The following is an 11,345-nucleotide window of genomic DNA, read 5'->3' as shown; positions in this document are numbered from 1 at the left end:
TGTACAACTTTACGTTCTCATAAGCATTGAGGAAAAATTTATCTAATTTAATAAGCTACAATAATCTCTTCTCTCCTTTGGGTTTCATCTCAAGATTCACTTTTTAATAGCCCACTAAGCTTGATGCTAAATCTCAACAGGAAAATGACATGTTTTCCTGTATACCAAATGATATGGGGAGGTACCAATAGGCTTTTAATAAGCCGTTCGGTATGCCCACAATGCATCATCTAACTTCTCAGCCTAATCCTTTCGTTACCTATTAACTGTCTTCTATAGTATTTTCTTGATCTCCCAGTTGGAAACCTTAACTTGTACACTTATTTATGGATGATACGCAGTGGCCACCTTATGCCTAACACCATATTTAGCTAAAAAATTCTTAAACCAGTGTGAATAAAGTGTATACCTCCATCACTGATTATAGCTCTAGGAGTGCCAAACTACTCTTGCATCATTAGTAGGACAAACTGTAGCTTCCACCCATTTAGATACATAATCAACTACCACTATGATGTAATAATTACTATTTGATGGTGGGAATGGTCACATAAAATCAATCCCCCAAACATCGAATACTTCTACTTCTAGGATGTTGTTTAGAGGCATCTCATTATGCCTTGAAATCTTTCCCAACCTTTGGCATTGATCACAACTTTTTACAAATACTACTACATCTCAAAACAATGTTGGCTAAAAGAAACTGGATTGCAACACTTTTCTTGCATTTCTTTCACCCCAGTCATGGCCACCATTAGGGGATAAATGACACTTTTGTAGTACTTGTGTGAATTCAGCTTCCGGAACACATCTTCATATTATACCATCCAAACCCTGCTTAAAAAGATAAGGATTGTCCTATATAAAAGCACAAAAATCATGAAGTAGTTTCTTCCTCTGTTGAATTGTACTTTTAGGAGGATAAAAGCTACTTGCCAATAAATTTACAAAGTCCGCATACCAAGGAACTTTACACTCCTTTATAGACAATAATTTTTCATCTGAAAATTCTTCCAAACTTCAGAGAGTCATCAACCACATGATCATGAGTTTCTAACCTTGAAAATGGTCTACAACTTGATTTTTCTGCTCTTTTACATTCACAAACCTCTAAGTCAAACTCTTGCAATAAAAAAATCGAGGCTTTGCATCCTTTTTAGTGAAGAGATATTTTATGGCAACATGGTCAATGCGAATAATAACCTTTGTGCCCACCAAATACTCTCTAAATTTATTAAATGCATACACCACCATTAATATCTCCTTTTCAGTAATTGTATATTTTATTTAGGCATCGTTCAAGACGTTACTAGCATAGTAAATAGAGAGAAATACCTTATCTTTTCTTTTCCCAAAAATAGCTCCTACATCCACATTACTAGCATCACACATAAATTCAAATGATAATTCCAAATCGTGAGAAATCAAAATAGGTGCTTCAATTATCTTCTTTTTCAGTTTCTCCAATGCTTCTTTACAATCCCCATCAAAGTCAAACTTGGCCTCTTTTTCTAATAATTTGCACATAAGGCTTGCAATCTTTGATAAATCCTGAATAAAATGCCTATAGAAACCTGCATTCCCTAAGAAGCTCCGCACTCCATTCACTGTGAATGGATGTGGCAACTATTCAATCACTTTAATTTTGGACTGATCTACTTCAAGTCCTCTGCATGACACTTTGTGGCCAAGTACAATTCCTTCCTTTACCAAAAAGTGGAACTTCTCCTAGTTCAGCACTAAATTTATCTCTTCATATCAAACTAGGACTTAATCTAAATTCTTTAAGCATTTATCAAAAGAATCACCCTAAACAGAGAAATTTTCCATGAATACCTCAACAAATTCTTTCACCATGTCATAGAAGATTGTTATCATACACACTAAAACATCACAGGTGCATTACAGAGGCCAAAGGGCATACATCTGAAGGCATAAGTACCATATGGGCAAGTAAAAGTCATCTTGTCTTGATCCTCGGGAGTAATGGTGATTTGATTATATCCTAAGTAACCATCAAGAAAGCAATAATACTCCTGCCATACCAACCTATCCAGCATGTGATCAATGAAAATAATAGGATAGTGATCTTTTCTTGAGTTTTCATTTAGCATCCGATAATCGATACAAATTCACCATCCAGTCTCCACACATATGGGGATTAGCTCATTTACTTCATTCGTAACCATGGTCATCCCACATTTCTTTGGGGTATATTTTATTGGGTTCACCCACTTGCTATCTGAAATTACATAAACAATCCCATTATTAAGCCACTTAATGACCTCTTTCAGCACCACGTCTTTCATCACTGGACTCAAAAAACATTGTTGTTGCACTTTTGGCTTGAACCTTTCTTCATATGTATTATGTTCATGCAAAGAGTTGGATTTATTCCTTTAATGTCAGACATTTACCAATCGATCACCTTCTTTCTCCTTTTTAACATTATCATTTCTTCCTATACATGTATATCAGATAATCCTATCGATAAAATAACAGGAAAAGTATCATTATCATTAAGGTAAACATATTTCAAGTGAGGATGAAGAACCTAAAACTCCAATTTTGGAACTTCATCAATTAAAGCTTTGGGGGATGGACCAATTAACCTATTTAATGGATCAAAAGGCACTTTTCTTCTTTCAATGAGCGCCGAATTCATGACTTGGACTAACGCTAATTCTTCCACATCTCCATAAAGATCACAACCTACCAAAGGTCTCTGTAAGGGATCATCTTACTATAGCAGCCTCTGATCAGACTTAAAATCGATAAAAAATATAGCCGATAACTCCTCATATATAGCTACAAATTTTAGCGCTTTATACACATCAAAAACCTCTACTTTATTGTACACTCTTATTGTCATTTTCCCTGTTGCTACATCAATTAATGATTGTCTTGTTGCTAAGAAAGGTCATCCCAAAATAAATGGAACAATAATATCTGCTTCAAAGTCAAGAATTACAAAATCCACCAAAAATATTAAGGATCCTACTTGCAGCAAGACATATTCGATAGTACCATCAAGCCTAGTAAGGGACGTATCTGCCAATTGCAAAACATATTCGATAATACCATCAGGCCTAGCAAGAGACCTATCAGCTAATTGCAAAACAATAGTGGGTTTGGGACTCCCAAGACCCATCTTTCGGTACCACGATGTGGGCATAAGATTAATGCTAGCCCCCAAATCACACAGTCCACGTACACTAACGATCTGTCCAATGGTAATCTGTAAAGTAAAACTACCTGGATCCTTTAGCTTCATGGGTAATTTGTTGTGAATCTTGGAGTTGCACTCTTCAGTAAGTGCAACTGTAGCATATTCAGTCAACTTGTTCTTATTTGAAACTATATCCTTCAAGTATTTTGCTTATTTTGGCATACTTTGCAAAATACCAATAAGAGGAATATTTACTTGAAACTGCTTTAGAAGATCTAAGAACTTTCTGTAACTTGTCTCCTCCTGGTGCATCACCCTTTGAGAAAAGGGTAAGGGAAGAGTCTTCTTGTCCATGTGAATTTCATCACTTGCCATTTTTTCCTTGACTTCTTTCTCCGCATTGTCTTTAGAACTGCATCAGTGAATGTGGGACTTACTTGCTCCTGAACTGTCTCCTTAGTTTGTATCCTACTCCTTGTTGTAACTGCATTCACCTTATTAGGATTTACCTCTGTAACTCTAGGTGATTCTCCTTGAGGTCTTATAATCTATGCTCTTGCAATTTGACCCAGTTGCAACTTTAGATTTCTAGTAAGGAATTGTTGACTCTTTAATTTCGCTCCAAACTGTGCCTGTTGAGTCTTTATTTCTATTGAAAATTGTGCTTGCTGAGCCATAAACTACATTAAATCCTCTATATTGCTATCTTGGCAGTAGCTTGATTTTTCTAAATCGGATATTGATTTGGTTGCACTGGTCCCTTGTACTAATTTACATTCTACGCCTGATTTTCACCTCATGAGAAATTAGGATGGTTCCTACAGTTTGGATTATACGTTTTACTAAAATTCTATTGCCCTTGACGATTTGCATTTCCCACGTAGTTGATAGAATTTGGATTAGCCGTATAAGTATCTGCTACATGATCACCACTTCCACAAACCTCACACCAAGAATTCATCATATGGACTGCATTAGTTGTGGCTGGTGTTTGTGTAACTCCTAACTTTATATTATTAAGCTTAGTAATCATATGATTTTGCATGGCTGCAATCTGTGCTTATAATGCAGTGAACTGGTCTACCTATAATACCCCTACAACCTTCCTAAGAGCACTCCTCGAATCAGCATGCCAATCAGGATTCCCTTGTGAAATCCAATTTAGCAGTGTGTACAATTCTTCATACGTCTTCTCAAGAGCCTGTCCACCTGTTGCTGAATCCAAGAGAATCTTTGTGTGTGGATCTAGTCCCTCAATGAAATTATGAACAATAACATTATTGGACTAATGATGGTGAGGGAAATTTTTAATCATACGCTTAAATCTCTCCCAGGCTTGGTAGAGATTCTCTCCGTCTTTCTACCTTAAACTCAAGATCTCACCCCTCAAGCGTGCAGTCTTCCCAGATGGAAAGAATCAAATAAGAAACCTCTGAGCTAGATCTTCCCATGAAGTGATGGAGAGTGGTAGTTCAGCATATAACCAACTTTTTGCTTCCACCATTGGGAAAAAAGAAAAGAGTGTCAATCTAATATAATCAGAACTCACCCCTTCAGAAATGTAAGTATCGCTTATTTCTAGGAAGATCTATATATGCTTCTGTGGATCTTCATATGAAAGGCCATGAAATTGCCCTGTTGAATTCAAAAATAGCACCATATTCCGCTTTAATTCAAATTGAAGACCTGGTTCGAGCTTGCGAATACTGTTCGTCACATTGTTTGTGAGTGGGATTTCAACCTCACAAATAGGTCTAGCAGCTGGTTGAGCAGGAACAACTGGAATAACTAGAGGTGGGATATTTCCAGCATTTGGATCAACTAGTTTATTTCTTTGTTCAACAATTCGTCACTTGAAAGATCTATTCAGGTTCTACAAAAGGCTCTACCAATTCTTTGTCTCTCGCAAGTCCTGTATTGAGCTAAACCTGCAAAAATTCAGCCACTAAGATCAATTTGTAAACACTAAAAATTAATATCAAAAACCAAAAATTTAGCAATTCACTAATTATATTAGTCCTCGGCAACGACGCCGAAAACTTGTTGCAACTCAGATGCATACGCAAGTGTACGTGATCGTACCAGTAAATTAGTGATTTTGACAATCAGATATCGTTCCCACGTGGACTAAGCAACTAGAAATTTAACCAGCTTTTAGTTTTAGACAATGAGTATTAAGTGTTGTAAAGTATCACGATGATTTTGAAATTAAGAACAAAAATGTAAATTAATATATAAGAATTAAAATTTTATGAATAGAGCAAAGCAAACAACGGTTGTAAATAATAATGATAAGAATTCCAGGGTTGAGGCTTTTTTTTTGACAATCATACAAATCTCTATTCTTATAGCTGTCTAATTGGTTATCGGGTTGTTGGTTTGCAAGGTTAAGGCTACAGTTTTGGTCTCCCGACCTCAAATCTTCTATCTATTGAATAATGCAGCTACAACTCCCGCAGAGATACATCAATTCTTCTAGATTCATAAAGTAATCTTCTTGCAATTGAACAAAACAAGGCTTCTAGGTATATCCTTATCCTAGATGCAAATTTATACCCCTTATTTTATAAAAAGGGTAAAAACCTTGCTCCTTAATTTCTTCGTTCTATCCTACGATCCCCTCCCAAATTCACATAGAAATATAGATTTAATCTAGTGGTGGCTACACATCAAAATAGTAAGCTCAAGAAATTAAGAACAACCTAGATGATAATCCAAAAAGAAACTACTATAAAGAATATCAAAGAGTAATCATGTTCTTGGCCTTAACCCAGAACAAGGTGTTTAGTCACTCATGTTTGAATTAAACATCAAAATAAGTAATTAATCATACCCAAAATTAATCAAGAAGTAAAGTAGTTCAAAAGATATAATAAGAACCCTAAAAGAAAGAATTCTGTGTTTTTCCTGCCACTTCTATGGTTGCCAAAAAGTGTTTGAAATTGTGCTTATGTGTTTCTTTTATACTTGGGAAAATTTCACCAGATCTACACACTTGATCCAGCGCATCGCTAATCGTGTTTATCAAGCCAACACGTTGTGTCAATATCGCATTGATGTACTGCAATTTCCCTTTAAAAATCTAACTAAGTCTAATTCTTCAACACACGATGCGACGCATCAACATCACGTCGTGTCATTGAAATTGTCATCTCAAAATTTGACTAAGTCTCAAAACTTACACCTCGACGCAACGCATTGACTTCGCGTCGATGCACTGGAAGTTGCTCATGAAATTGTGTCTAAGGCACAACATTTACCAGTCAACAATACGCGTCGAGTTAGCGTCGCATCACTATAATTTTACTTCATTTCTTCACTTAACTCTCGTAAATCTTCAACTCATTTTTTTAATCCTTGCTCTCATGAATCTACACATGTCCTTGGACTTTATCAATATAGTCTTCCATATCTTCATGATATGTATCCAATTTTTATCCAAATCTATGGGAAATTTACCCTGTATATCTAATCACATCGGTTAGCCACGAAACATAATTTTGCTTACAATTCAATATAATTAGCACAATTTATTTTCACAAAACAAGTCCAAATATGGGTGAATAGCAGTGTTTGGACATATAAATACGTCCAAGATCAATAACCTAACAACTAAGGTTTAACCATTAATAAGCTCAACAACGTAATTTAGACATTCATATAGAATCTAGGTATCAAAGGGAATTCATAGTTCAAACTTAAGGTGAGTCAAGTCCCACTCCTAAATTCCAAGAATGCCAAAGTCCACCATCATAATTCTAACATCTAACTGGATTAGGCTAAATTTTCTAAATTGTATCATAATGGCTTATCAATCCGTACTAAGCTTATCGCGGAAATCTTCTACAAGTTTTCTTCCTCAGTCAACCCAATACTAAGATTATTTCCTAACTAATCACTAGCAAGGTCAACATACTCCTAAGGTTAGGGAGCAACTCTATTCTCATCTATTAAAGAAACTAGAGTATTACCATACTATTCATGAAACTACAAGTAGATTATTCAAGGTTCTAGGCTAAGGGTCAAGAATCACAACTTCCAAGTTCAATAACCTATAAAAACCAACCATTCCCAACTATCACCATTTGACCATTTATCATCTAAACCTCGCCCACTCTCACAAGATATCAACAATTACACTATAATCAAGCTCAATCTATCTATAAGTAAGCCTAACCTACCTTCAGTTCAAGAAAATCATGAACCAAGTTTTTTCTTTCTTTTTGGTGAAGCCTCTTTTTTCCATGAGCAAAGCTATAAATAATACAATATAAGCAAAACAACAAGAATGACAATACCAATTATGGTACCATTGTTCCGTGGGATCAAAAGGAAACCAAAACCCTAAGTAGGTTTCACCTTTGGAAATGAGTTCGCAAGACCAACCCACTGTTTTACCAAGGTTTCTACTTAGTTCTTAATTAGGAACAATGAAGAATTCAAATTGAGGAAGTGGTTCAAGGAACCAAATGAAATGCTAGGTAACTGATCTATCGGTTCTGGGAAGTCACTAATGACTTAGGGTGGCTATGTAGAATTCTATCTGTAAAAATAAGAAAGAACGCAAAAAATGAATTAACGGGTCATTACAACATCCACTACTAAGGAACTTTCATCCCCAAAAGTTAAAGACATGCAAGTACATGAAATATTGAACAAGTAAGGAACAGGGTTTGCATCTCACTCTTGACCTCCCAAGTAGCCTCTTCTACTGGGTGATGCCTCAACTGAATCTCGACCACCAAATTCTCCCTAGTATGCAATCGCCTTACATCACTATCCAAAATAAGCATGGGCTCCCCCACAAAGGTCAATTGATTGTCCAACTGGACCAAGTCCCACCTTAGCACATAAGAAGAATTAGGAATATACTTCCATAATATAAAGACATGGAAAACTAATTGAACAGTAGTGATGTGTAGAGGAAAAGCCAACTTATAAGCCAACTCGCCAAGTACTCAGAGAATCTCAAAAGAACTAATATAGTAAGGGATAAAGTTACCCTTCCTCCCAAATCTTACCATATCTCATTGGTGAAACACGAAGGAATACACGGTCACTAAATCCTAATATCTAGGCACGGAGTCTACTGTTGGCATAGGTCTTCTGCCTACTCTGGGCTACTCTTATCCTATCTCAAATTACCCTGACCCTAGCCAACAAGTCTTCAAGCAAATCTATATCGTAGGGTCTAACCTCGAAAGTGTCAAGCCATCCAATAGGGGAACGACACCGCCTACCATATAAAGACTCATAAGGTTCAATCTCAATTCTTGAATAATAACTATTGTTGTAGGCAAACTCTACCAATGCTAAGAACTGATCCTACTAACCTCCAAAGTCTATAACATAAGCTCAAAGAATATCCTCAAGCACTTAAATAGTCCACTCAGATTGACCATTTGTCTGTGGATGAAAGGTTGTATTCAAATCCACTCGAGTACCCAACTCATCCTTAAATACTCTCCTAAACCTCAAAGTAAACATAGAACCATGATCTGATATAATAAACATAAGGACCCCATGCAAATGAACTATCTCTCAAACATAAATCTGGGCTAATCTCTCAGCAGCGAAGGTCATTTAAACAGGAAAAAAATAAGCTAACTTGGTCAAACGATCCATAATAACCTAAATACCATTGTGACCACAAGAAGTACGAGACAAGCCACTAATGAAATCCATGGTTATACTTTCCCATTTCCATTTGGGAATGGGAAATCTCTAAGTCAATTCACCTGGACATTGATGCTCGGCCTCAAACTATTGACAACATAGGTAACGAGTTACAAAGTCTGCCACATCCTTCTTCATAAAGTCCCACTAGAATAACTGCCTCAAATCTCTATACATTGTGGTATCCCAGGATAAATAAAATATTTAAAACTATGAGCATTATACAAAATTGACTGAATTAAGTTATCTAGTTGGGGTACACAAATACGACCCAAAAATCTCAATATATCCTCCGAATCCATGGTGTGTCTCCTAGACTAACTACTCACCACTCGATAATAAAGAAGACACAAATCACCACTCGATAATAAAGAAGACACAACTTACTATCCTCAAACTGATGGTCAGAAATCTTCTCAAATAGCGAGGACCTCACCTCCAGACAAGCCAAAATCCTCATAGGACCTGAAATATAGAGGTGAACCATTAAATTTGCTAAGGATTGGATGTCCGTTGCCAAGTACCTTTGTGAAACTGAAATACAAGCCAAACCACCAATATTTACTGCCTTTCGATACATTACATCCACCAAAATAATTTCCTTACTCGGATGATACAAGATAGACATATCATAGTACTTTAGCAACTCCATCCACCTACACTGGCGGGCATTAAGCTCCCACTGGGACATATGACATTATTTGAAAGAGATACATTCTTTTAATGAAAACAATGTGTTTTATACTTAGATTTTAAACTTCTAAACTAATTTAATCATTAAACTAGATTTAACATATTTTTGATCATGAATGCTTAAGAGATTGATTATAGTAGTAAAATACATCTGCTATTGTAGAATTTCTAAATAGTATATTTACAAATATAAATAGGCAACAATCACTATAATTTATTATTACATCTCACATTTTAAGTTTTAGTCATGATTGTAAGTTGAGGTGTTATGGCTACATAATTGAGCTCGTCGTGCTTAAAATTTAGTTTAAAATCAAACTAGAATAATTCATATAACTTTCAACAATTATAGAGGTATAAAACCATACCCAGGGATAAAGATTTCACTGCTTCAACATAGCAATAGTGTAGGAGAATGGAGAAGACAACACGCAATAAGCCACTACTCGTTAACTTGCCAAGTACCTTTAAGGAAAATTCTATCTTTTTTATTTTACCTTATCCTAAGTTTTTATTTTATTTTTAATTCTTCAACTTCTAAACATTATTTTTAATAGAACAACATTTTATTTAAGTAAATAAATTTCCATTTTCTTTCAACATTTTCACATACATAAAAATAATATCAAACCCTCTATTTCTATCAATTTGGTTCTTTATAAAGAGTTCCTATATTTTCTTCAAGGTTTATATGTTAAAAACCACACATCCTCATCAGTTTTTACATGTTTTCCATCAGTACAGCTACCCATTCCTCATCTCAAACACACATCTTAAGGAACACTAAAGAATTGGTTTAAGAATTTAGTTTAAATTCCTTCTTTCCAATTTCAAGTTCTTCAAATATTTTAAGATATGTAGAATCATCTTTTGTTGACGTTTTTTGATATTTTACTATTCTCCAAATCTCTATTTTATAATCTTCTTTCCAAATTTATGGTGTCTGTGTGTTTGTATTCAGCTATTAACTTACATCTTTAACCTGTTAAGCTTTATTTCCTCTTAAAATCTTAACAAGTGCTTCTGCATTCATAATGTATGTATAGATTGAGACTAAATCTGGAATTTGAATCCTATCTAGTAAATAAAATGGTGATCTCTATAATATTCAATAAGTATTTTCTGTTTCTAAATTTCTTAAAAGATGTTAAGATTAATTAAAGATGAAGAACTTTTTTTTGTCTGTTAAGTTGATGTCTGATCTAGTTTGGGTATATGTTGGCATGCTGAAATTTTTTATTCTTATCAAGTAGGAAGGATTACTCTTTCATTGAAATTCTTTGAACTTGTGAAATAGATTGAATTTATTAGCATGAACTTGCTAAAGAAAGGAAATTTTGTGTTCTTAAAACTTAATATGAAGTGTCTTGTTAACTCTCCAACTTTAATATTGCGGTAGATTTCTTATAATAATATCTTTTCTATGCTTCTAGATCTGCAACTCTATAACTCAGTTCTCAAATATCCAATGATGAGTGTTTGTGATCCTCTTTAAGATAGGAAAATATATCACTGACACCATTCTAAACCATACTGATAGTCATGAGTTAAATACTTCTTCTCCTTCCCTCAACATACTATCTGATATAATGCTCTTTCACTTGACATGTAGATTAGCAACCCAGTGTTTGTCTTGATTAAGTGTCTTTATTTGCTTTCCTAGGTAATTTTTGAGGTATCTGGAAACTCAAATCTTCCAATAGCATCAAATATCATGTTAGCCAGATGTCTGCAAGCATATTTACTTTCTTTATAAATATATTTTATTTAAGTACTACAGAGTTGTGATACATTTATTCCTATCCTC

At 34.9% G+C, this 11,345-nt stretch overlaps 1 non-coding gene across 1 annotated transcript; it reads left to right on the top strand.

Moving 5' to 3' along the window:
• The first annotated feature begins 4,455 nt into the window (after nt 1–4,455).
• On the top strand, nt 4,456–4,562 carry LOC124886800. The gene has a single exon (XR_007044208.1). It is a non-coding gene; the product is annotated as a small nucleolar RNA R71 (small nucleolar RNA).
• Nucleotides 4,563–11,345: the final 6,783 nt, after the last annotated feature.

The sequence above is a fragment of the Capsicum annuum genome, chromosome 8, assembly GCF_002878395.1.
Source record: "Capsicum annuum cultivar UCD-10X-F1 chromosome 8, UCD10Xv1.1, whole genome shotgun sequence".
NCBI lineage: Eukaryota > Viridiplantae > Streptophyta > Magnoliopsida > Solanales > Solanaceae > Capsicum > Capsicum annuum.
Note: the sequence above shows the minus strand (reverse complement) of the source record. Positions and strands in the feature narration are given on the sequence as shown.